The following is a 27,150-nucleotide window of genomic DNA, read 5'->3' on the forward strand; positions in this document are numbered from 1 at the left end:
TGGCTGTGATGAAACGAGATGTAGATCGAGTGAGGGAAGACGGGGCAGATGGGAAAGATATGGAGGAATGTAATGTTGAGTCATCAGCATACGAGTGCATTTGGTATTGGTGGAAGAAAGAAGGTCATTGATAAAAAGAAGGAAGAGTGTTGGGGACAGAATGGAACCCTGAGGTACACCGCTGTTGATGGGGAAGTGGGGAGATGAAGTACCATCAACAATTATGGAGATAGAGTGGTCGGAGAGGTCAGGTCAGGTCTGGGAGCATGTGCCAGAACAACGCGTCGCTGCGTCCACTTTCCCCCGGTACTCCAGGGGCCTCCGTCTGGCCATCCCCCAGGCTGATGCCAGGCCCATCCCCATCTCCGTGAGATGATGGTCAACCTGCTGCAACCACGAGGCACATGGTCGGCCAACTGGCCTCCTCCACTCATGAGACTCCCTCGCTGAGAGAATATGGTGAGCAGGATCAGCGTCAGGAAAACGAGCCACATGTCCATACAGCCGCAACTGACGCTCACGCACTATGCAGGTAACAAATCTCATCCGAGTCTCTCTCAGCAACCGCTCGTTGGACACAAAATCCGACCAGCGATAGCCAAGGATTCTCCAAAGAGACCTGGTAGCAAAGGAATTAAGTCTCCATCTCAGATCCTTGGTCAGAGTCCAAGTCTCACTTCCATAGAGCAAGACTGGAAGCACCAAGGACCGGAAGACTCGGACTTTCGTCCTCCCGCACAGGTACAGGCAGCGCCACACCCCATGATCCAGTGAATCCATGACTCCCCAGGCCCGACCCAGATGTCTATTGACCTCTGACTCGCAGCCAGCAGAGACATGAATATCACTGCCAAGGTAAGTGAATCTCTCCACGACCTCAACATCCTCACCACAAACAGACACAGACAGGACAGCAGCATCCAAGATGTCAACGAAAGCCTGGATCTTAGTTTTGACCCAAGAAACCCGTAATCCCAGCGGCTCCGACTCCTCATTCAGCACCTCGAGGGCCCCCAAAAGGATGTCTAAAGTCTCCGCAAAGATGACTGCATTATCTGCAAAATCAAGGTCCGAGATCTTGACATTCCCAAACGATGCACCGCAGCTTGATCTCTCCGACATCCTCCCGAAAATCCAGTCCATACAAGTGCTGAAAAGTGTGGGGGCAAGTACACATCCCTGACGAACTCCAGTAACAACTGGAAATAAGTTAGAGATGGTACCACCACACTTCACAGCACTCTCAGTACCAGAGTAGAGTTCAGACATCAGATCAATCCGTTTTGGTGGCACCCCACGAAGACCAAGAATCCTCTAGAGGACATCCCGATTCACTGAATCGAATGCTTTACAGAGATCAACATAGGCTGCAAGCAGCCCCTGCCGAAACTCTCGTCTGCGTTCGATAAAGGACCCGAAGAGTAAGGATACGGTCAATCGTTGACCTCTTTGGTGTAAAGCCTGAATGCTCTGGATGCTGGTGCTCACGCAGATGGTGGCGAACCCGATCAAGAATTATCCGAGCAAAGACCTTGCCCATCACTGAGAGCAGCGTCACCCCTCGGTAGTTGTTGCAGTCTTGGCGATCACCCTTCCCTTTCCAGAGAGGAACAACAAGGCCCCTCTTCCAATCAGTTGGGATGATGTCTGTGTTCCCGGCAGAGCACAAAACTGCATGCAACGACACAAGTGCAGCATTTCCACCATCCTTGAGAAGTTCAGCTTGGATGCCACAGATCCCTGGAGCTTTGCCCCGTTTCAACTGGTTCACCGTAGCCCGTGCTTCCACAAGCGAAGGCGGACCACAGTTGATTTGAGGGTCAGCAACAGGGATTGTAACACCCTTGACGTCCAACTCGACAGCTGGGGGATCAGCTTGGTACAACCGCTCAAAGTAACCGGCCCAGCGGGCCTTTACTTCAGACTCCTCTGTCAAGAGCCTACCACTCTCTGCTCGAACTGCAGTGCTCTGAGGGATGGGCTTGGATGAACGCAATGCGCGAATTCCCCTGTAAGCAGGACGAGAATCACCTGTCCACAGGTGATGCTCTTCCCCCTCACAGATTCCTTGCACATAGGCCTCCTTGTCCACCCTCAGTGCACGTACAGTTTTACGCCTCAGCTCCCTGAACAGCTCAGCTCTGCCATTCAGCCTGGCCCTGTGACTCCAGTCAATGGTATCCAGTGTCCCTTGAGAGACAAAATTCTTCTTTGCCCTGCGGTGAGTTCCAAGACATCCACCGGAAACATCAAGGACGGTGGTCTTGAAGACACTCCACAACTCTTCAGGACCCCCCAAAGCACCCAGACCCCCCCAAGTGTCCACTCAGCCTGTTCGCAAACTCCTCAGCGACTCTCTCATCCCTGAGCTTGCCAACATCCAGCCTAGGCTGGGATGGTACCATTCTCCAGGATTTAAGGTGCAGCTTTAGAGTTGCTACAACAAGCCTGTGGTCAGTATTGAGGAACTGAGCACTCCGGTAGACCCTGCAGTTCTGGATCATCCTCCAGCGACTGTCAACGAGGACATGGTCAATCTCCTTTGCCACACCCCCAGCGTTGGAATACCAAGTCCAGTGATGAGCTTGTGGGCGCTGAAACCATGAACCGGCCACCCTAAGTCCATGACTTCTTGCAAAGTCAAGGAACTTAGTGCTATTGTGGTGCAGAGTTCCTGACCCATGGGGACCAACACACACCTCATAACCATCCCTATCAGTTCCAGTCGATGCATTGAAATCCCCCAAGACTAGAAGTGTATCTCGTCTGGGGCACCGATCAACCACAGACTCGAGCATGGCAGAGAATGCATCCTTCACGGTGAGGTCACTCACCTCAGTCGGAGCATAAACAGAGACCAGGGAAATGACACCTAAGGAGTGAGGAATCCTTAATCTCATAATATGCTCGTTGACCGGTGTTACCTCAATTATCATTGGGGTCAGCTTATTGGACACAGCTGCAGCAACTCCTTGGGAATGGTAACCATCAGAGTGACCAGACCAATAGTAGGTGTAACCACCCACTATTATCTCGCCGCAATTCGGTCTCCGAACCTCAGAGAGAGCTGCAATCCCGATGTCCAAACGCTTGAGCTCAGATGATAACAGAGACAGGTGATCATCCTCTCTTAGGGATAGGACATTCCAGGCACCCACTCGAAGGGACCGCCTCAGGTTAACCCAAGGAGACCGCCGTCTGGTGGACGACACCTCAGCACCACTCCGACACACTCTCCCGCAATCTGACCCAGGGATGTTACCCCGTGGTTTCCCTCCTATCAAAGATTGGGGGTCCCGAAGGGTTTTCCCCAATCCCGTCATCCGGTGAGCTGCCCTAGGAAGGGAAGCTGCACAGGAGGTACTCCCACGGAGTGGGTTTTCAGATTTTTTTGCGTTTTTGCGTTTTGCGGAATGAAGGGTTTTCCGGTGGCTGGAGTGCAAATCCTGCCACCAACCTCCTTATAAAAAGTCAGAGAGAAAGCTCGATATGAGAGAGCAGAGTGAAGGAGGAAAGCTGAAAGAGGGAAGCTTGGAAATCAGACCCAGATGCAAACTCTGTTAAAGGCTTTTGAGATATCAAGGCCAACAACAAAGGATTCCCCATCGTCTCTCAAAGAGGCCCCGACATTCGTAATGTCAGAAAGGATATCACCTGTACATATTAAAAGCCTGGTGTTGGCTTCGTGGTTCGGGTGGCGGCTTGGGATCCTTGGGTCATGAGTTCAAGCCCTGTTGGGCCGCTGAATTAATTCACCAGGAGGTTGACTCAGCCTGTCATCCCTCCGAGGTCGGCAAAATAAGAACAATTGCACTGGTAAGGGGGCACTGCATCAGCGGCATAGCCGCATCCCAACCAATGATGTCACCAGCAGCCACAGGGAGAGAGAGAAAAAGAGAGAAAAAGAGAGAAAAAGAAAGAAAAAGAGAGAGAAAGAGAGAAAGAGAGAGAGAGAGAGAGAGACAGAGAGACAGAGAGAGAGAGAGAGAGAGAGACAGAGAGACACAGAGAGAGAGGGAGAGAGAGAGAGAGAGAGAGAGAGAGAGAGAGAGAGAGAGAGAGACAGAGACAGAGAGAGAGAGAGAGAGAGAGAGAGAGAGAGAGAGAGAGAGAGAGAGAGAGAGAGAGAGAGACAGAGAGAGAGACAGAGAGAGAGGCAGAGACAGAGACAGAGACAGAGAGAGAGACAGAGACAGAGAGAGAAAGAGAGAAAGAGAGAAAGAGAGAAAGAGAGAAAGAGAGAAAGAGAGAAAGAGAGAAAGAGAGAAAGAGAGAAAGAGAGAAAGAGAGAAAGAGAGAAAGAGAGAAAGAGAGAGAGAGAGAGAGAGAGAGAGAGAGAGAGAGAGAGAGAGAGAGAGAGAGAGAGAGAGAGAGAGAGAGAGAGAGAGAGAGAGAGAGAGAGAGAGAGAGAGAGAGAGAGAGAGAGAGAGAGAGAGAGAGAGAGAGAGAGAGAGAGAGAGAGAGAGAGAGAGAGAGAGAGAGAGAGAGAGAGAGAGAGAGAGAGAGAGAGAGAGAGAGAGAGAGAGAGAGAGAGAGAGAGAGAGAGAGAGAGAGAGAGAGAGAGAGAGAGAGAGAGAGAGAGAGAGAGAGAGAGAGAGAGAGAGAGAGAGAGACAGAGAGAGAGACAGAGACAGAGAGAGAGACAGAGAGAGAGAGAGACAGAGAGAGAGACAGAGAGAGAAAGAGAGAGAGAGAAAGAGAGAAAGAGAGAAAGAGAGAAAGAGAGAAAGAGAGAAAGAGAGAAAGAGAGAAAGAGAGAAAGAGAGAAAGAGAGAAAGAGAGAAAGAGAGAAAGAGAGAGAGAGAGAGAGAGAGAGAGAGAGAGAGAGAGAGAGAGAGAGAGAGAGAGAGAGAGAGAGAGAGAGAGAGAGAGAGAGAGAGAGAGAGAGAGAGAGAGAGAGAGAGAGAGAGAGAGAGAGAGAGAGAGAGAGAGAGAGAGAGAGAGAGAGAGAGAGAGAGAGAGAGAGAGAGAGAGAGAGAGAGAGAGAGAGAGAGAGAGAGAGAGAGAGAGAGAGAGAGAGAGAGAGAGAGAGAGAGAGAGAGAGAGAGAGAGAGAGAGAGAGAGACAGAGAGAGAGACAGAGACAGAGAGAGAGACAGAGAGAGAGAGAGAGACAGAGACAGAGAAAGAGAGAGAGAGAGAGAAGAGAGAAAGAGAGAAAGAGAGAAAGAGAGAAAGAGAGAAAGAGAGAAAGAGAGAAAGAGAGAAAGAGAGAAAGAGAGAAAGAGAGAAAGAGAGAGAGAGAGAGAGAGAGAGAGAGAGAGAGAGAGAGAGAGAGAGAGAGAGAGAGAGAGAGAGAGAGAGAGAGAGAGAGAGAGAGAGAGAGAGAGAGAGAGAGAGAGAGAGAGAGAGAGAGAGAGAGAGAGAGAGAGAGAGAGAGAGAGAGAGAGAGAGAGAGAGAGAGAGAGAGAGAGAGAGAGAGAGAGAGAGAGAGAGAGAGAGAGAGAGAGAGAGAGAGAGAGAGAGAGAGAGAGAGAGAGAGAGAGAGAGAGAGAGAGAGAGAGAGAGAGAGAGAGAGAGAGAGAGAGAGAGAGAGAGAGAGAGAGAGAGAGAGAGAGAGAGAGAGAGAGAGAGAGAGAGAGAGAGAGAGAGAGAGAGAGAGAGAGAGAGAGAGAGAGACCAGAGAGAGAGAGAGAGAGAGAGAGAGAGAGAGAGAGAGACCTGTAGATATTGCCTTGCGAAAGCCGTATTAGTGGTCAGATAGAAGACTGTGAGATTCAATGTGCTTGAGAACATGGGAATTGAGAAGACATTCAATGACTTTGGAAACAGTTGAAGTCAGAGCAATAGGACGGTAGTAAGAAGGGTTTGAATGATCACCTTTCGTTAAAATAGGTCGTACGAAGGCATGTTTCCAGGAAAGAGGAAAAGTTTGGGTTTTTCAACATGAACGAAACAACGAGCAAGCACTGGTGCAAGTTCTGAAGCACATTCATTCAAGACACGGGGAGGAATGCCATCTTACCCCTCGGCCTTGCTTTTGTCCAGAGAGAGAAGTATTTTTTTGACTGCATGAAGAGAGATTATGGGGAGGGACATTGGATTGGTGAGGGGAGCATCAGAGGGAAATGGAAGGTTAGAGTCATCCAGTGTGGAGTTCGAGGAGAAAAGAGAACCAAAAAGAGTTGCTTTATCAGTTGGAGAGACAGCGATAGCATCATCGGAACAGAAAAGCAAAGGAAAGGTAGAGCGACAGAAGTTGTTGGAGATACTTTTAACTCAGGACTAGAAAGACGTGTTCGTGGCAGAAGATGAGAGGTTGTCACATTTCTTTTGACCTAGTGCGGGCCCGTAGGTACATACCCGTAGGTGTGTGAACGACGATTGGATTGGGGCATTTTTTCACCCCCCACCCTCTCAGCCCCCCTCTCTCGCCCCCTCCTCTCTCCCCCTCTCTCGTGCCAGTACCCTCTCTCGTGGGTGAGGCGTGTTAGTATGTGCAGTTTCGTTCCTTCGCTCTCGTAAACGACGACTGGATTGGGGCATTTTTTCAAATAGATCGGACAAACCGTATCATAAATGGCCACAACTTGGGAAACATACTCAGGTCCCCAGTGTCAATTGTGACGTCATATCAAATGAGGAAGAATTGTGACGCCCCTCTCTCTTGCCCCACCTCGCTCCTCCTCCTCTCTCCCCCTCCTCTCTCGCCCCTCCTCTCTCCCCCTCTTTTGAATTGTGATGCCTCCTCTCTCTCACCCCCTCTCTCCCTTTCCTCTCTCACCCCCCTCCCTCCCCTCCTCTCTCGCCCCTCTCTCCCCCCTCTCTCCCCTCCTCTCTCGCACCTGACTCTGTAAATGTATTCACAAATGTATTCACAAAAAAACAAAAACAAAATAAATAAATATATAAACATGAATTGTGACGTCATTCGTGAATTCAGAGCACCGTATCCTGTCATTAGTTTGGTAAATAAATGGCCATAACTTGGGCACCGCTTGTCCGATTAATATCAAACCTTGAAAAGGCACATTCTTAGGTCCCCAGCGTTGATAGTGAAGTCATACCAAACGAAGAAGAAGAATTGTGACGTCAATCGTGGAAATAAATAAATAAACAAACAAACATTAATTGTGACGTCATAGCACCGTGTCTTGTCATTGGTCGACAGATAAATGGCCGTAACTTGGGAACCGCTCCTCCGATTGACATCAAACCTTGAAAAGGCACATCCGCAGGTCCCCAGCAATATTCCTGGCAAGTTTCAATCAGATCGGACCGGCGGTCGTCGAGAAACGGCGGTCGCATACAGACAGACAGACAGACAGACAGACAAACACACAGAGATTGCTGGAATTATAGATAGACTAGTACGGGCCCATCGGGGCGGGCCCGTAGGTGCGTAAACGACGACTGGATTGGGGCATTATTTCAATTAGATTGGACTAACCGTATCGTAAATGGCCATAACTTGGGAAACACCTGGGAAACACTCAGGTCCCCAGCGTCAATTGTGACGTCATATCAAACGAAGAATTGTGACGCCACTCTCTATTGCCCCCCCTCGCTCCCCCCTAGTCTCGCCCCTCCTCTCTCCCCCCTCCTCTCTCGCTCCTCTCTCTCGCCCCCACTATCTCGCCCCCACTCTCTCTCCCTCTCTTGAATTGTGACGCCCCTCTCTCTCACCCCCTCTCTTGCCCCCTCTCTCCCCCTCTCTCTCCCCCATTCACCCCCTCGTCTCACCCATCCTCTCTCCCCCTCCTCTCTCACCTCCTCTCTCATCCATCTCCCGTCACCCTCTCTCTAGTCCCCACCTCACCCCCTCTCTCTCCCCTCTCTTGCCCCCTCTCTCCCCCTCGTCTCGCCCTTCCTCTCTCCCCCTCCCCTCGCCCTTCCTCTCTCCCCCCTCCTCTCTCGCCTCTCTCTCGCCCCCACTCTCATCCTCCCCTCTCCCATCCCCCTCTCTCGCAGATATTGGTCGACAGATAAATGGCCGAAACTTGGGAACCGCTCGTCCGATTAATATCAAACACTGAAAAGGCACATCCGCGGGTCCCCAGCAATATTCCTGGCAAGTTTCAATCAGATCGGACCGTGAATCGTGCAAAAAAAAAATACATAAACATTAATTGTGACGTTATTCGTGACGTCATAGCACCGTGTCTTGTCATTCGTCGACAGAAAAATGGCCGTAACTTGGGAACCGCTCGTCCGATTAATATCAAACACTGAAAAGGCACATCCGCGGGGCCCCGGCAATATTCCTGGCAAGTTTCAATCACATCGGACTGGCGGTTGTCGAGAAACAGCGGTCACACACACACACACACACACACACACACACACACACACACACACACACACACACACACACACACGCACGCACGCACGCACACACACACACACACACACACACACACACACACACACACACACACACACACACACACACATACACACACTGCTTGAATTTTCGATAGATGGCTGCCACACCACGTGACTTACGACGTCGTTATTATCATGAAAACATTGTGCATGAGAAGCGCACCAACGTCGAAAATCTCGTCTCAATCCAACAAGCAGTTTCTGAGACGAACACGAAAGTTCTGTGCAGACAAACAGACAGACAGACAGATAGACAAACAAACAAACAAAGACAGATAGACAAACAAACAAACAGACAGATAGACAAACAAACAAACAGACAGATAGACAAACAAACAAACAGACAGATAGACAAACAAACAAACAGACAGATAGACAAACAAACAAACAGACAGATAGACAAACAAACAAACGGACCCAAATGGAACATCCTCTCCTTTGACGAAGGTAATAATCTCTGGATCACCTCCATCACAAAACCCACTCCAATGTGCTGCAGGACCATGAAGTTGCTGATATTGAGTACGATGCTCCTTTCTCTGGCCTTCGTTGGGTCGTCAACCATGATGGAGGAACCAGAACCAGGAGAGGATCATGATGGACCAGATCAGCGAGGACAACCAGACGTGCGTTCTTCTTCAACATTAGACGAACGTCGAATTTTTTCGAAGTAAGTATAAACGTTAAATTCCCGATAATCTCATTTTCCCACATTCGAGATTTCCCTTTTTCTTTTAGTAATATTTGTGCAAACAATTTCACAGTAAATGAGAATTAATAACTCCATGTCTATCTTCACATTCCTCTCCTCATTACACGTCATCTTCATTTCCTTCCTTCACCAAACGCCCACCCCTCCCCCCTCTCTTTGCCCCAACCAACTCTCCACCCCTCCCTTACCCACCCCTGCCGCCCTCTACCCCAACCATATCTTCACCCCCCCACACCCACCCCTCCCCCACTCTTTATCCCGACCATCTCTCCACCCCCAACCCGCCCACCCCTCCCCTACCGTCTCTCCATCCCTCCCTCGCCCACCTCTGCCGCCCTCTACCCCAAACATATCTTCACCCCCCGCCCAACCCTCCCCTTCCACCTCTAAAGTTTCTCAATCCCCCCACCCAACCCTCCCCTTTCCACCTCCACCGTCTTTCCATCCCCCACCCTTTACCCCGACCATCTCACCAACCCCCACCCACTCCTACCATCTCTCCACCCCTCTCCCTACCGTCTCTCCATCCCCCTGCTCTTTACCCCCACCATCTCTCCACCCCACCCCCACCACCCATCTCCCCTCCACCTGCCCCCCTCTCTTCCACAATCTACCCATCACCCCCCCCTACCCATCCCTCCTCCACCATCTCTCCCTCACACCCCCCGCCCCATCCCCATCAACTTCTTTTCCACAAATCAATGTCTTGCACCTTCAGATTTCCACCCCATCGGTGTTTCTCCACAGCAGGAGGAGGATCCGCTTTCCGTCGAGGAGACGTTGATGGATGATGGGTCACCAAGAGGTAAGTGCAGTTCCGGTTTAATCTTCACAAATGTCGAGTGATGAATGTTTTCATATTTTACTCACAATGTGTATTTAATTTCACCAACTTTTCAAAAATATTTCTTGATAATCATTCCAAATTTCCTTGTAATAAATGTGATCTTCTCGGGAAGATGAAACAGGGAGGGGCATTTAGATCTGGCATATTTATCATCATTTTGGCGGGAAGCAGTCTGGGTGCAGATTATATTTTCCCCCACAGTGTTGCAGGTCACACATTAACGTTTTGAATGATGGAACACTGTGACGTACACACGATAATTAACCTACATGTATCGAATAATTGAAGGAAAACATCGCTGCAACAATCATCCACACTTTTTTCAAGATACATCACACGTGGTGATGAACAACATGTCAATTCGTTGTCGGGAATGTAACAATTACAATGGGGCTCATTTGTCAGATGCAACTTTTAAGTATCTTTATTATATGTCAATATAATCTCTAATCTACGTGATTACCAATCATGTGCTCCTCACAGTATTTGTCATGTTCATTAATTATTTACAACACTAATAAATGTGTCAGGAACAGAAGCCCCCCCCCCCCATGGTTCCCACTCAATCTCAAAAATGAAATTCCCTGACATTCCCTGACTGTGTTGGTAAAGATTCCCTGACCTTTTCAAACGTAAAAATTTAGCAACATTTAGAACATCTAAATCGTGCAAAATAACAAAGAAACATGGATATTGTTAATGTGACATTGCAGACAAGCTAGAACACCCGATGATATTGCAGAAATGAATAACAGACTACTATATTGTACATTTTTCTACAAGCATCTGGTCCTAAAAAGGACCGTTTGTTGAACTTCTACGGTGAGGTGGGTACTCCTGTACCATTCCCTGCGGATGCAGGTACGCTCACCGCCGCAGAAGTGAAATTACTGAAATGTTACATGGGAAGTTGCAGTAACAGTCGAGATGTTATATACTAGAATTGCGAAAATGTCAATAACATCAAGCAGCGTGTGTAGCTTAGAATTATATCGTCGGCAAAAACTAGCAATTAAGGAAACAAATGTGACTTGTTTGAGTAACGTTATTACAATGGTTAACATATACAGTATGGACACTTGCTTACATGAAGTGAAATGTCAGTTTGTTGCTTCTTTAGTTTCTGTAGTTCTGCTATTTCCATATCAACCTTCCGAGATTCAGTTGCTGCTTCTTCCATAAATTTTGCCTTTTTGGTCTGAAGCACTTTTATCTGCTCACATGCTTTCTTTTTCGCTGCAGTCTTTTGATTGAGCACACTTGTGGCTTTACGTTAACATTCCAGTGCTGCTTGATACCTGGCATGAGAACCCCTGACCAAACGTTCTTAACAAAAAGCGTTCTTATTTTGTTAAAGTAACTAATTAAAAATCTCACTCCTTGGACCTTTTTTCTTTAAGAAAATATTTCTAACAGTGTACTTTTGTTGTGACACCAGCATCATACCTGAACAAGTAGCTGACAATGCACATAAACTGTTCTGAAGTTCTAGACTATGATTATTGAACTGTATATTATAAATGCTACAAGTCATTTATATTACACACTGAACACCTTAGCTTTACGAAAGGGTACAACTGCAATCCATAAACAGCTTAAGCCGCTCAAATCACACAAAGTTATGGTAAAATCTTTGTTTCTATCATTGAATGGGGCACACTCCTCATGGCTCAAATACAAAGATAAAGTCGATACTGGCAACTGTACAGCTCTGACTTTCATGAAAAGAGCAACAAAGAAAACTTTTATAATAATGAACAAAATAATTGACTGGGTATAAAGCGTAGTAATTAAGATCATTAGGCACTAATCACACATTTACCTGACCAACAAAAAAATCCCTGACTTTCCCTGACCAACCTCAATTCCCTGACTTTCCCTGACTTTCGAGGTCAGTGGGAACTCTGCCCCCCCCCACAAGCCCCGCCCCCAATCCTTCCAACCCCCGCCCCACCTTGTACTTCTCAATCCATGAACCACTCGTTGATGGGAGACAGCTGTCAGGCAGGTAGCTTCGCATCTCACACAACATCGAGGTGTGTTATCCTGGGTTCGAGTTCCGATTCTGTGAAATTAAAACCATCATTCTGACACCGTGAGAACAGGTGATGATTCCTCCCAGAGGAACATCACACTTCATGGAGGATGTCACGGTCACTGTTACAGTTACAGGAGCTTTGTCTTTCCTTTATATTTGTGGTTGTTTTGTTGAAGATACCATGGGCAAAGATGAAGAGATAAGGGTTTGGGGTGTGGGGTGTGGTGTGTGAGATCCACATTGTGTCTAAAATGTTAATATTTGTTCATCCAGTCGAAGGGAGGATCTGTTTGGAATTACTTATTGACATGATTCACCAATCTCATGAACAATCCGTGGTATTACATCTTATCTTCTCACCCCAAGTGGTTCATCAGGTTGAATAAGAGTTCCAAGACCATGATCGGACACACCTCTGCACAGCTTCTCATCCCATTCTTACAACAAGACACCTGTTTCACCATTTCCTCTGATTGATGTTCCTGCGATGTGGTGATTGTTAACAATGATTATAAACATGAACAGTTTCTCATCAAATATCAACCCTTGATCACATCAATGAATGTAAAATCTCTATTTCATGTTTGTCCATCCATCATGTACCTGTAGCTTACAATAAATGCTTCAGCTCGTCACCTTTGTGTTTTCATAACATGGTCGGGTACCACGCCGTCCCCTTGAGTGTAATTACCTTTGATTTGGCCATTTTAGAAGCAAGTTGCTTCAGTGTGGCCAATCCGCGTCAGCAGACATCGTCCACGTGACACCACGTCCTTGAACCTCCAAAACACAATATGGTCCATGGGAGAAATCCTCGGTGATTATTACAGCGCGGCGTTATATAATTGGCTATTATGTCCTGTGTCTTCTGTCACACTTATGGCCTCTTACGTCCCTTTGATCTGAGGGCTATAAATAGAAATTTGTCCAAGTCACAACTCTTCCCATCATCCATGCTAATTCACCGTGTCTATATTTAAATTTTATAACAGCAATATTGATTCATCATTCTTCACCTTTTACTGCCCCCAGTCGTGCGATATCTAAGTATTCGCTTCTTGTGATCTTGTTTTTGGAGGGAGGTTAATCGTGGGTTCCCATTTTGTTTAACTTTCCCTTTTCTATATTCTTCATTCCCTTTTATTTCCCGTGGGAATTCTTCCATCAAATCATACTCTCTTGAACAGATTTATCCCATCATGACTGCAGTTCCCATACACATCCTCTCGCCACTGGAATCGTGAATCCTGTGGTGTGAGAGTTGTGACATCAAGTCTCGACGTTCAGCGTCGTGTTGGGTTCACCTGTTTCATCACGTGGTGCTCCATCCCATCACGTGGTGCTCCATCCCGTGACGAGGTGCTCCATCCCGTGACGAGGTGCTCCATCCCGTGACGAGGTGCTCCATCCCGTGACGAGGTGCTGCCTTGGGTTTTGCAGAATCATGCGACGTTGCATTGCCTCGCATCACGTGCTACAGCATCACAACACACGTGTAATGTAGCTGGCAAGGAAAGCAGTTTGAGTGCTCCATCAATCTTTTATTGTGTTCCACACACAGAAACCTCAGAGCTTCTTCATGCTGCAGCTTCGTTCCCACCTCCTGATGACCACGTTTCCGGTTGATCTGATACATGAATACATGACATCTTCCACCTCGAATTGTGTTAAAATGCATTAAAGATGAACACAAGAGTCATGAAGGCACTGGTATATAATACAAATATCATGAATATATGAGTATTGGCTACAAATAAATGCGGATAGGCCCCTTTGGAACTCTGGTTGATCGTCGGGGTACAAAGCCGACAGAAAGCCCCGCTGGTGATGCTCGTAGAGGATAAATGGGGTTTCTCAGGCATCCTTACAAATGAATGGGGAAAATGGGAGTCAACCAATTTCGATGAAACTTGACAGGTAGGTTCATACCAGGATCTAGTTCTACGCTTCATAATTTTTCATATGATAAACTCTGAATCAAGCCCAAAAAGTCCAAAACAGGAGACTGATTTTCTCCCTCTCCGACACAAGCTAATGTTAAATTGAGACTGTCTCAAGCCCCAAAAGGTCAAAATAGGAGACTGATCTCTGCCCCATTGAGCAAATGTTAAACTGAGACTTACTGATAAAAGCACTTCTTTCCTTTTATATTTTTCATTCCATTCAAAGAGCAATCCATTGAATATTTGTTTATGTTCTACTTTCAGGAATAAATTAATTTTATTATAAAATTCATCACCATCGAGTATATTCACAAAGATTATTTTGGAAGTTAGTTCCTGATTTAAATGTCTTTGTTGAGCAGAAAGGAAATGATAAACTTCTCTTAATGCTCCTGTTTGACCACGTCCTGAACCACATATCATGTTGAGATTGTAGTAAATTGTTTTTCCATTGTTGGGTGGTCACGAGACTACCCTTATTTTCAGTCTTTCCGTCTGTTGGGTGGTCGCTGGAGTACCTTTATTTTCACTTTCTCCGTCTCTCTGTATGTATGTTTGTATGTTGGTACGTTGGGTTTTCGCTGGAGTACCCTTATTGGGTGGTCGCGAGAGTACCCTTGTTTTCACTTTTTCCGTCTCTCTGTATGTATGTTTGTATGTTTGTATGTTGGGTGGTCGCTCGAGTACCCTTATTGGGTGGTCGTGAGAGTACCCTTGTTTTCACTTTTTCTGTCTGTTGGGTGGTCGCGAGAGTACCCTTATTTTCACTTTTTCCGTCTGTTCGGTGGTCGCTAGAGTACCCTTATTTTCACTTTTTCCGTCTGTCTGTATGTTTGTTTGTTTGTCTGTATATAATGGACAGCTCTGGAGGCCAGAGCAGTCAACCAATTTCGATGAAACTTAACATGTAGGTTCATATCAGGATCTAGTTCTACACTTTTGAGCATCGTTGCTCTGGAGACCACCATTGCCAAGCAAAGGGACTTTGAAATTTTTGAAAAATCATAAAAAAAAATTTTTTTCGAAAATCAAAAATCGGCTTCAAGGCTTTTAAGCGTACTATAATCAATCTCTTTGTCAAAAAATTTCAGCCCGATCCATCAAAAACTGTATGACTAGTATGCAATTATATAGCGATCACCCATGTCGCCTACCAGCTTGTATGTATGTTTGTTTGTTTGTTTGTAATGGACAGCTCTGGAGGCTCGAGGAGTCAACCGATTTCGATGAAACCTGACAGGTCGGTTCATACCAGCATCGAGTTATATGCTTTTGAGCACCGTTGCTATGGACACCACCGTTGCCTAACAACGGGACTTTGAATTTTTTGTAAAATCTTAAAAAATTAATTTTTTCGAAAATCAAAAATCGGCTTCCAGGCTTTTATGCGTACTCTAATCAACCTCTGTCAAAAATCTTCAGCCCGATCCATCAAAAGCTGTATGACTAGTATGCAATTATGTAGTGATCACCCATGTCGCCGACCGGCTTCTTCAATTGATGACCATCAAAGTTTTCAGTCCATTCAAGGATATTAATTTTTTTCTTGACATCCTCCAACTTATTTGTAATTAAATATATCCGCTTATTTGTTTTATCAACTTCTACCCCGGTTATTAATTTTCTTCAATAAGACTTGTTTGATATTTCTCACATTCTTTATATTATGTTTCCCATTTAAATACCAAGGCTGATTACATCTCCACTCTTTGGTTTGGTTATTGCTTGGTTCTCTCATTTATAAATCAGTAAAATGATGGCGGGAGCCCCTTAATACTTACACTTATTACCATAAGGGTTACTCTTGATTCCATTCTCTAAAATATATCTTTTATCATCAAAAGCTCCTCATGCTTTCTTATTTATCCCTTCTGTATATAATTGATATTTATAACTTCTTATTGTATTCATTTTTCTGTACTCTTCCTTCTTTTAGGTTAAAGAGTTGTAATAATGTTTCACGTTTATTGTTTCCTTGATTATATTGTTGTAGATTCTCGCCCGTCCGGCGTGCGGGCGACCGCCCTTAGCGATATTGCGGCCGCGCGCACTCAACGAACGAGCAATCCAGTCGTAGCTTCCGGATCAATGCCGAAACCCAGCTACAGGTGTTGTTAACCACACCATAAACCAGCCAACTCTTCTGTCCACGTGCAACAGGGTCAATCGCCGAATTGTCGATAACCTAACTATTCGCGTGGACAGAAATGCTGGGAGTTTATACCTCAACGGGACCTGCATGAAAACGAGCTGCTTAAGCAGCTCGTTCCGCTTCATGCGATTGTCGAGCGGTTATATATCGCCAAGCCCTGTCGGACCATATGTTCGTTTTATCGGCTTATAAACAGCCAGCTAACATTCCGAACGCTCCATGGCAGTCAATGTGAAGAAGGGATGCAACGAGCAGGTGACATTTAACAATGGAGACATTTATTTTGATACAGGCAATGCAATGAATGGGGGGATGGGGAAAAAGACACGAGCAAAAACCTACAGCCGATTTCTATTATTAAATGTAAAGCAAATACAACACAGGTACTTAACAGTTTCCTACCTATTAGATGGGCCCACAAACACATGTACACGCGCGCGCGCGCACACACACACGCACACACACACACACACACACCGAAGAAATGGTGGCTGATGCCTTTAATAAGGACTTCAACTCGGAGGGACAGATGAGCTGAAACCCAAACCTATCTCGAACCTCTCCACCTCGTGTGGTCTTCAAGCTGCTTGGACCCGGGTTCCAGCGCGAGTGTGCTGGATCCAATCGCGTGAACCACGATCCTTCCCGAGCTCCAGCGAATCCTCTCGCGCTTCTCAACACGTGCTGGTGAGACGAGGTATCGATCCTTCCCGTCGATGCGTCGCTTCCTCAAAGAACCACCTCCAAGATGAAGCCAATGAGTCACACCAAGCCGGGAACCAAGCGGAGAACAAAGAGCTCCAAGAACCAAGAAGAGCCAGCCGAACGACGAAGTAGAGCCAAAACATGCGTGACTCTCACAACTGGCGCTCCTCTCTCGATGAACAACAACCGACAAGCTCGAGCCGAGCAACCAGCTCAACTCTCTTTCGATGAACCAAGCACAAAAAGCGAACCACCTCTCTTTGAACAAAGCCAGAGCTCAAAAAGCGAACCGAGCCAAGCAGAACCAAAAAGCCTTCTCCCTAACCCGAGCCAAGTAGAACCCGAAGGCCTACTGAAAAGCCAAGCCGAAGCAAAAAGCCTTCGACTCTAACCCGAGCCAAGTAGAACCCGAAGGCCTGCTAAAAAGCGAAGCTGAAGAAAAAAGCCTTCAAAAAGCCTCAACCCTAACCTGAGCCAAGCAGAACCCGAAGGCCTACTGAACCAAGCAGAGAATCTCTCCTTTATCCTTCTCCGCCCCTCCCCCACTCCCGGCGTGACTAATCCCCCCGTGCCCGCACAACCGCGGGAGGGAGGGAGTTGCTTACGTCATGAATCACAGGATGGGAGGGCTCTTCTTCCTCTTCCCAGAAGAAGGGGAGGGTCGGCTTCCTTTGTGTTGTGATCGCTCCATAACTATTAAATTAAATCACAGTGCATTTAATCAATTTCTGCCCATTAAACAATGGAAGGTGAGCTATCTAGGGAACATGCACTTATCGACATAACTGAGCAAAAGGAACCTGAATGTTGTGTGCAATCGTATTCTAAATTCGTAACAATATTTTTCTTTATTCCCTTTCGCTTCTTATCATACTTTTCAATGTTATTATTGTCAATATGTGTAAAAGCATAAGACTTTGATCTCAAACCCACAAATTCACTCATGACCTTTCCACCCAACTCATCCTTAAACTGACGAATAACATTTTTATTCTTTTATGAAAACAACATTCTATCAGACTTATAATTACTTGTATCATATGTATCAATATTATCAATCATATCCTCATACACTTCACTTGTCTTAATTTCTACTATAAAACTATGTGTATCCATAAATAACAATGACACATTATCCTTATACTTTGATTTTAAATTACTAAAGTAATAGTCATACAATAACGACTTTGACAAGTCAAGAATTGATGTTCCTATATAAATAGGTTTATCCATTTCATTACTCTCTTTTTCAAATAAATAGCACAAAAGTTCTCTGAAAACATCTCCTCTCATTCAAAACTTGGTCTGTTAATTAACTTTAAAGCCCGTTTCCAAGATGTAGAAAGTCTTACGTTTTGTCGATTCCGAACATTTTCCATAGTCTTTCCAAATACAGCATTATTCATTAATTTATAAAAGTCCTCAAAATCTGTTTTTGCTTCTGTTTTACTTTTTTGTATGAAAATCAATATATTTCTTTAACCAATGACTTTGTTTAAATTTCAAAATTCGATGAATTTTTCTCACTCTCAACCCAGCAGATAAATATTGTCTCAAGTTCCTTTGATGTAAAACATAACTTTCTTTATCATTTAATGTTGTAAGTAGTTTTTCTGGAGATTTACCTTTTATGTTCAATGACCGTTGGTCATCACTTAACCATTCTTTTCTTGGAATTTCTTTATCAGGGGCACAAGGTAGATCTTTATGTTTGTTATGAAGTTCTTCTGGATATTTTAAATCAACCTCAAAATAATATCCAACTTCAGCTTCATCCAATTCTTTTTGAGAGCCGATAACAATGTGAAGTAAAACTTTTTCATAATGTTTTTCTTTAACCCATTTAAGTTTTTCATCAGGTAAAGATTGACACACAACTCACCCATACAAATTGTTCGCATCATAATACATCAGGTAAGAGTTGTCCTCATTCTTATTACTAGTACGTGCCCGTATGTGCATGGCCGTACGTGCGTGGCCGTACGTGCAAAAAAAACAAAAAAAACCTCAAACCGCATGCCAGAAACAACAACCACACAGGCCGTTCCTTCGCGCAAAAAAAAAAACAACTTTAAAACCACGTGCCAGAAACAAAAACCACACAGGCTGTTCCTTCGCTCTCACATGCCCATACATGCGTGCCAGTACGTGCGTGGCCGTTGAGAAATCTCTTCTTGATTTGAGAAATGTGACTTAAGATTCGGTAAATTTTTAATATTTTATGCTAAGTTAGATACTGGACTTGACATAAACTTGTATGTGTCAAGAAATCTGATATGGGTTATGGGGGATGTATGAATTGTTTTTGTGAATGAAATGTATTTTTGATCTGTGTTAGGAATGGCAGAAATATCTCCAGATGTCTTTGAAAGTTAATTTATAAACAGATGTGTGTCATAGTGAGCGTTGTTGTGAAGAAAGACAGGAATAAAGTTTGGAGGCTTGTAATTAAGATTACAACGGGAATGAGCTGGACCTCTATATTTATCAGTAAGATGACAGTGATCCCTCACCTTGACCTCTCCCTCAATTTTCGCCTCACAAATATGACAGATACTGTTCTTTCTAAATTCCTTTTTCTCTCCCTTTGTTAATGACATTGGTATATAGGTTTTAATCATTATTTCTCTTCGTCTTATACAGTCTTTTTCCAATCGTCTTACAAACTCCTCTGGGGCATCTTCGCCTCTATAAAGTTCTAACTTGTTGTATTCCAATTTGTTGTTGTCGATGATTTGATAAAATAACAGAAAACACAAGGAGTAGGTTTTTGATATTTATTTGTGTATCATTTATTTGGATTTGGAGAAACAGTATCTATCTTTTCAAGAATACTTTCAAAATCAGCATAAATTACAAAAGGATGTTTTATAGATTTGTTAAAATCTTTGAATGATATGTTTGAACTGCTTTGGGTAAATTGATTACGGTTGATTTATGATTACTGCAATGATTGAATGTTGATTTTATCGTTCTTTTGTGTGAAAGGAGTTGAGACATCTCTTACAAGGATACGTTTTACATTTTCTCTTATATGGTTGTGATTTGGTTAATCTTGAGAAATTTTTGATGAAAGTAGAATGTGATTTTTTTCTTTGAAGTAAAGTGGAGAAGGTCAATGTGCGTTTCATCATTTTTATAGTTGTTTGAAAATTTTAATATCTGAACTTTGTTTGTATCCGTTAATCCATATACATTAACAGATAGATTATTAATTTTCTCAAGTTTAGGAATATCTCTCAATGACATTGGAAACTTTAAATCTTTAACATTTAATGTATTTTCGTATTTCTTATAATGTTCAACCCTTTCAGGATTCCATTGTGGAGGATGTACTGTACGTGAGCAAGAACAGACCATAGAAAACATTTATTATCTTTGTTTTGAATATTAACAACCGCTTTCTTAAGTTTTATCTCTTTTGATAAATCAATACAAGAAGAAGCTTGAAGAGGATCTGATTTGAAGATGTGTATATCTAAAAAGATTATTTTTGTAAGAGTAAATCCACTACCGACCACAGCGTTATCAACATCTTGCTCTTGTCTCTGGAGTTCATCGTAAACATCACATCTATCTATAATTCCAGCAATCTGTGTGTGTGTGTGTGTGTCTGTCTGTCTGTCTGCAACCGCTGTTTCTCGACAACCACCGGTCCGATCTGATTGAAACTTGCCAGGAATATTGTCGGGGACCCGCGGATGTGCCTTTTCAAGGTTTGATATTAATCGGATGAGCGGTTCCCAAGTTACGGCCATTTTATTGCTTTTTTCAGTGTTGTAAAGGTGTATATATCGCAGCTGAAGTGTCGTTCCACCTTATCACGTCATCATGCCATTTTTTCCCAAAGATATCTCAGAATAATGATATCAGCATATTAATAATAATAATAATAATAGCACAATAATTGGCAGTAATAAAAAGAATAACGTGATACAATGACCAATGTCTGTCAACCAATGACAGGACATGGTGCTATGACATCACGAATGACATCACAATTAATGTATTTTATTTATTTGTTTTTTTTTTTGCACGATTGATGTCACAATTCTTCTTCTTCGTTTGGTATGACGTCACAATCGACGCTGGGGATCTGAGTAAGTGCCTTTTCAAGGTTTGATATAGTTCTTCATCCATTTCAGCTGTTTCCCAAGTGTTTCCCAAGGTTTGAAAGCTGTTTTTTCCCAAGGTTTGAATTAATCGCAAGGTTTGAATTTTCCCAAGGGAAACAGCTGTTTCCCAAGGGTTTGAAACCTGTTTTTTCCCAAGGTTTGAATTAATTGTTATGCTTGGTAGACATTTGTGAATACATTTACAGAGAGAGGGGTGAGAGAGGAGGGGGGAAAGAGGAGGGCGAGAGAGGGGGCGATAGAGGGGAGGGAGAGAGGGGTGAGAGAGAGAGAGGGGCGTCACAATTCAAGAGAGGGGGAGAGGAGGGGGCGAGAGAGGAGGTGAGAGTGGGGGCGAGAGAGAGAGAGGGGTGAGAGAGGAGGGGCGATAGAGGAGGGGTGAGAATAGGGGGAGAGAGGGGGGGAGAGAGAGGGGATGTTACAATTCTTCTTCTTCTTCGTTTGGTATGATGTCACAATTGACGCTGGGGAGCTGAGTATGTTTCCCAGGTGTTTCCCAAGTTAAGGCCATTTTTGATACGGTTGGTCCGATCTAATTGAAAAAATGCCCCAATCCAGTCATCGTTTACGAGAGCGAAGGAACGAAGCTGCACATACTGGCATGCACCTACGGGCACGTACCTATGGGCCCACACTAGTCTTACAAAATCAAAAAATGATGAGATAAAGTGAGAGTTTGTCCTCATATAGGGAGAAGTTTCATCATCTTGTTTTACCATATTCAATTTTAATCCCATATAAAACTTAAAAGTTTTCATTTCACTTAATGTGTTTTTAATTATAGTTTCAATACTTTGTTTAACCATATCAACAGCTTCCATGATTGAAGATGGTCCAGGGTCTTGAAAGTGAAACAATCATATTTCTATATGCTCTTTAAATGCCCCAATCAGTGTTTTCAATGGAGGATTTAGCTTCCCTTTCTTCATTGCTCTTGTGTTTGTGTGATTGAAGGTGTTTTTTATTAAAAAAAAAATTAAGAATATCATTATCACATCTATCACAATGTTTTGTGTCTTGGTCAAGTGGAGATATTTGTCTGAAAAGATTGAATGCGTGTTTGTTGGTTTGAAGGTGTTTTTTTTTATAACATTTATATTCATGATTACAAACATTGCAGCACATTGTATTCACCATATTTACATAATAAAACTTTGCTTAAAATAAAATTTTCTTGATGAAAATTTAGTTTAATTTATAAGTGAATCTGTGCTTTAAACCATTTTATCCTCCAACTTTTTTCACTTAATAAATACAATGTTTCAAGACAACAAAAGACAAGTTTCAATCAATTTTTTCATTTGTAAAAGATACTGAGAAATATGTCAAGGATGTAAAAGTGAACAAAGATAAATATAACAAGAATTGGATAAAAACAATTATGGTGAATAATATGAGTTCTTCAATTTCCTTCAATGGGAGGGCTTTAAGTATATCTGGAAGAACATCAATTAAAGTCTCTCCAACAAAAGTTTCTCCTCTCCTTCTGGAAATATATTCATAACTAGAAAAAGCAATGAAACAAGAAAAAGTATAAAAAAGTAAAATCTTACGGATGAAGCTTCAGAAAGAAAACATAAGACCATCTGTGATACGCAAGGAGAAATTTGTATTTTTTTCAACAACGCTAAAGATGTAAGTCCTGATGAAATAAAGAATGTTAAAAAATCAGGTGAAATGACATTTCGTTCGATAGTAGTTAAGGATCATTTTCAAATTCCCTTTAATGTAAAAAATGTGGTCGTTGAATCCGTTAATGAAAAAAAGTATCTCGATATAGATGGTAATGTTTTTTTCTACTAATTAAATACGAGTCATTATTCAACTGAAGATTTTGAAGAAGAAGATTTCCAGAAGCTGAGAGAGTTGTAACCATTGACTCAAATGGAAAAAGAAATCTTCTCCAGCTCTTCAGCACACAAGAAGAAGCAGACACTCGGATGCTTCTTCATGCCATTGATCTAGCATCATCTCATGAAAGGCTGATTGTGAAGTCAGATGATACAGATGTCCTCGTCTTGCTGGTTTACTATCTAAATGAAGGCAACTTGCCAAAGTTAACATACATGCATTCTGGACACACTGGACAAAGAACAAATAGGGAAAGATTTATACCGGTTCATAGTATCTGTCAAAATGTAGGAGAGAATGCAGCACGTGCCTTACCATCTGCACACGCCCTTACTGGGTGTGATAGCACCAGTAGTCTCTACAAGATTGGCAAGTTTACAGCCTTCAGTAAGCTAGTTCAATATGCAGAGGATCTTCCTGCTCTGAGCACCCTGGGCACAACTCCTGATTTGACAGAAAACCTGCAGGATGCTCATCGGTACACATTAGCATTGTATGGAAACAAAAATAAATCCAATCGCAACTTATGTACAACCTTAGATGAGTTACGGTATGAATTTGCTTGCAAGAGTGACAAACCTGCATCAGCATTTCCTCCAACTGAGGATGCTTTCCTTCAACATGTGTTGCGTGCCAAGTACCAGTTAATTATATGGATGCAATGTGAAGTTTCGAAACCACAACAGTTGAGCCCAATTGGTAATGGCTGGAGATGGGATGAGGACACATCTTCCATGCAACCTGTTTACTATGTGAAAGAGGCTGCACCCATTGAAGTCCGAGACCTAACTCACATGTACTGTATGGATGCTGAATGCAAGACTTCACAGAAGTGCCACTGTTTGGCATTAGGATTGCCTTGCACTGACTTCTGTTCATGTCTCGGTATGGAATGTGACAACAAACGTGAAGCCCCTTTTGCTGCAGATGAGAGTGATTTGGACAGTGATGATTTTGATTAAATCTCTTTGTGAATTTCATATTCAGGACCATTTTATGCAGAATGTTTTGTTAAATATATTTGCTAGTTTCAGTGTTAAAGTAAAAATTTTTAGTATGCAACAAAATGTAAGATAGCATTTCGGAATAAAATGAGTGAGGAAAATCACATTTTTTCAGCTTTGAAAACTTAATGATTCAGATTTAGCAAGTGAGATGATCTGAAAGCAACATACTTTTGATTCTGTACAAAATGACATTCGAATTGTGAAAATTGGTTGATAATATAATTGAAGATTTAAGTCATTTTTATTATTTTTATGATTTTCCGAAACGCACAAAAAATTTCAGGCACTATAATTACAAATTCCACCAAAAATACATGCTATCCCCAATATATTTTTTCACAACCATCCATTTCCTACTTCAGACATCCGAATAAACCAAAAAAAAATATGGTTGTGCTTTGTTCTACCCTGGGGAGGGGTTACCTATTTTTTTTCCAGCCATGCCACAGCACTATTATTCATGCTAGGGGAATTAGAAAACAATGTACCCCTTCGCACCATCCATCCCTTTGCTCTCCGTAGGCCGCTGGACCCACCTTGGTAAGATGGCTGAATTATGTGTGAGGTTATTCTGAGGCTTCATTGGGCCTCGAGACAGGACGCCAGTCTCTCCCTTGGTCCCCTCCAAAAAAAAAAAGAAGGAACTAAGGGGTTGGGAGTAGATGGACAGGTAAGGTTAGCCGGACAAAGACGATAAAGGGGGTGAGGGAGACGAAATTATGGAGAAAAAGAAATTATATATATATATATATATATATATATATATATATATATATATATATATATATATATAATAAAATAATATAAAAGGGGGCTAAATTTTATTGTTTTCTTGTTGCAAACAAAGGGAGTGGGTGTGGACAGAGCCAGGCAAAGGCGATAGGTTGGGGGGAGATGGTAGGTTAGGTCTGAGCACGCCTTCGGAGCGTCCGGCACCACCACACTCCCTCCACAGAACCTCACGGACCATACCCGAGGCCGGCCAGCTTCATATGCCGGCCTGTTGTGCTACAGTTCCTGGTCCGCATTTACCGTGCCTCGTTGCCTGCCTTTGCCATGACCACTTGCCTGCTGCCCCTGTTTGCATTGCTCCATGTCACCATCCAACCATGTGCGTCAGGATCATCCAGCAAGTGTTTTGCAGGCAGCCCCATCATTCATCACTCTTTGTGTTTTTGCATCCTGTCCATCCATTCACGAGGAGCCAGGGACTGCATTGAGCAGCCAGCTACCTCCCTGTTCTTGCATAAAGGCCACTTCAAATGGCCTGTGGGATGGTGCATGGCCTGTCGTGTTTCGGTGAGTTGCCTCCAGGAGCTGGGGTAAGAAAGGAACGAAGAAGATGGTTCACGGAAAGAAACACACAAGGGGGACCTTTTGAGTAGGCGCTGAGGATGACTGACCTTCAGCTGCTGTGCACTCACCCACACAAAACTGTTGACTTTGCTGTGCCTTTATCCCACAGATGACAGGTCCTGGGCCATGGTTAGGGTAAATATTAGTTGAGATTATGAATAAGTTTAACCCACTTGTGTGTTCGTCTTAGCGCCAACAATTTAGTTAAGTCGTCTGTATGAGTCTGATAGTTACGCAGCGCACTAGGTTATTTATTTTTGGGACACGTATGAAAAAATGTTGCACTCAGGAATCTGTAGGTAAATCGTACTCGGGGAGAACTTACACATGCTGATCACACGAAAATTCAACGACTCGGGAGGAGTCTAACAATGGGAGGCGGTAGTGTTACGAATCCGGAACCCATAGCACACAACAGCCAGAGTCCTTATAGATCAGTTATATCGGTGAGTATGGGTTTCTAGGTAGGGTCCGGTCCTATGTTTAATAGGTGATCAATTGTACATGCGCTGTGAATTATTTTATAGTTAGAATTTTTACATCACCAACAACAACACTCTGCTCACGGCATTGTCCACGCTCTTCGCGTGCTCGCGGCATGTGCGGAATTCCATGCCCCAGGTGGTGTGGATTTCGCACCAAACATGGTCACGAAACGTTTGGTTCTGGCTTGGCGCCAAATAAGGGTATGCGTCGTTTTCCGCTCAATGGGAGCAGGCGACGGGGAGTGGAACGTGCCCTGAAAGTGACGGAAAGAGAATTAATGATCGTGACCCGTCTGCTCGAGCGCGTCTTCTGTCTGGGTATGTGGCTGAGTGCATCCCACGCATCCGAGGGTCTCGTCTGGCGCATTACAACAAGCGGTCGACCATCTCATCACGGGAGATAACCTCATCTCGCCTCCTCTGGGTTCGGCTGCCCTAGTCCGTTTCTTTTGGCGACTGGTGCTCCGGGAAGGTGCGGTCGTCCAGCCGCGCGAACGCTGCCAGGAAGTCAGAATGTTCTCTTCCCTCAGCTCGTCTTCCCTCCGAGCCGAAGGGGCAATAAAGACCTCGAGGTCCATCTCTTTCTGGGTATTTGTGTGTGCGTGTGTGTGTGTCCATGGGCCCTTTCTCTAAGTGGAATTGTTTAAGCAATTGCTTGTACATTTGATACCTTTCTTTATTCGGGATAACTCAGCTCTGTGTTCCCCTCGTCCCCCGATTATCTGTCTATAATTCCAGCAATCTCTGTGTGTCTGTCTATCTGTCTGTGACCACTGTTTATCGACAACCACTGGTCTGATCTAATTGCAACTTGCCAGGTATATTGCTGGGGCCCTGTGGATGTGCCTTTTCAAGGTTTGATATTAATCGGACAAGTGGTTCCCCAAGTTATGGCCATTTATTTACCAAACCAATGACAGGACACGGTGCTATGACATCACGATTGACGTCACAATTCTTTTTTTTTACACGTACGGCCACGCACTTAGGGGCACGCACGTACGGGCTCGCACTAGTTTTTCATAAATTCCCCTCTTGTTGAATGTACCAGCTCGTTCTTTGTCAGTTCTGCCATTGGTTTACCACTGTGCGTATTGGGGATTCGGAAGGCCGTTGTTGCCGTAATTGTTCATTTGGACCGACAGGCCTCGGTAACCATCCGCTCGGGTTACACAAGATTAGAGTACGGTAACGGCTCGTCCCGCTCGAGGCCTGCATTGGGTGTGAATTTCCCGGAAGCTTGCCACGTGGGTACTTAGGTATATTGAAGTTTGGCAATTAACCCGACCCCACGCGGTCAAATTATTGGTGATTCATGGTCCTGGAAGGGACTGGTGCCTTTCGGACTTATCCGAGGGTCACGACCTAAATTCCGGTGTGTTCGGTGGAGCCGACTCTACTGCTACCCCTAGCGGTCGTGCTCGCCACCGAGACCCAGCCCCACAACAATATGACAAAGTTATTCTGGCAATTCCTTGCTCAACGAGCAATTTCATTTTTTTCTTCATTCCCTTTTCTTTCCCATGAGAATTCTTCCATCAGATCATACTCTCATGAACATATTTATCCCATCACGACTGCAGTTCCCATACACATC

The 27,150-nt window shown here is 44.1% G+C and overlaps 1 long non-coding RNA gene across 19 annotated transcripts in view; it reads left to right on the forward strand.

Annotated features, from left to right (window-relative positions):
• LOC147010039 (uncharacterized) overlaps positions 1 to 27,150 on the forward strand; it is a 193,865-nt gene that overhangs the window by 49,548 nt on the left and 117,167 nt on the right. For 6 of the 19 annotated variants that reach the window (XR_015052687.1, XR_015052691.1, XR_015052689.1 and 3 more), the window contains 3 exons: positions 8,824 to 8,994; positions 9,784 to 9,841; positions 12,288 to 12,556. This is a non-coding gene — a long non-coding RNA (uncharacterized LOC147010039). Of the gene's footprint in view, positions 1 to 8,823; positions 8,995 to 9,783; positions 9,842 to 12,287; positions 12,557 to 27,150 lie in introns of those variants that run through there. The other 13 variants (XR_015052696.1, XR_015052701.1, XR_015052683.1 and 10 more) reach the window with 6 other exon arrangements.

This window comes from Eptatretus burgeri, chromosome 17, assembly GCF_056783735.1.
Source record: "Eptatretus burgeri isolate ZD-2024b chromosome 17, Ebu_testis_v1, whole genome shotgun sequence".
In the NCBI taxonomy this organism is placed as follows: domain Eukaryota; kingdom Metazoa; phylum Chordata; class Myxini; order Myxiniformes; family Myxinidae; genus Eptatretus; species Eptatretus burgeri.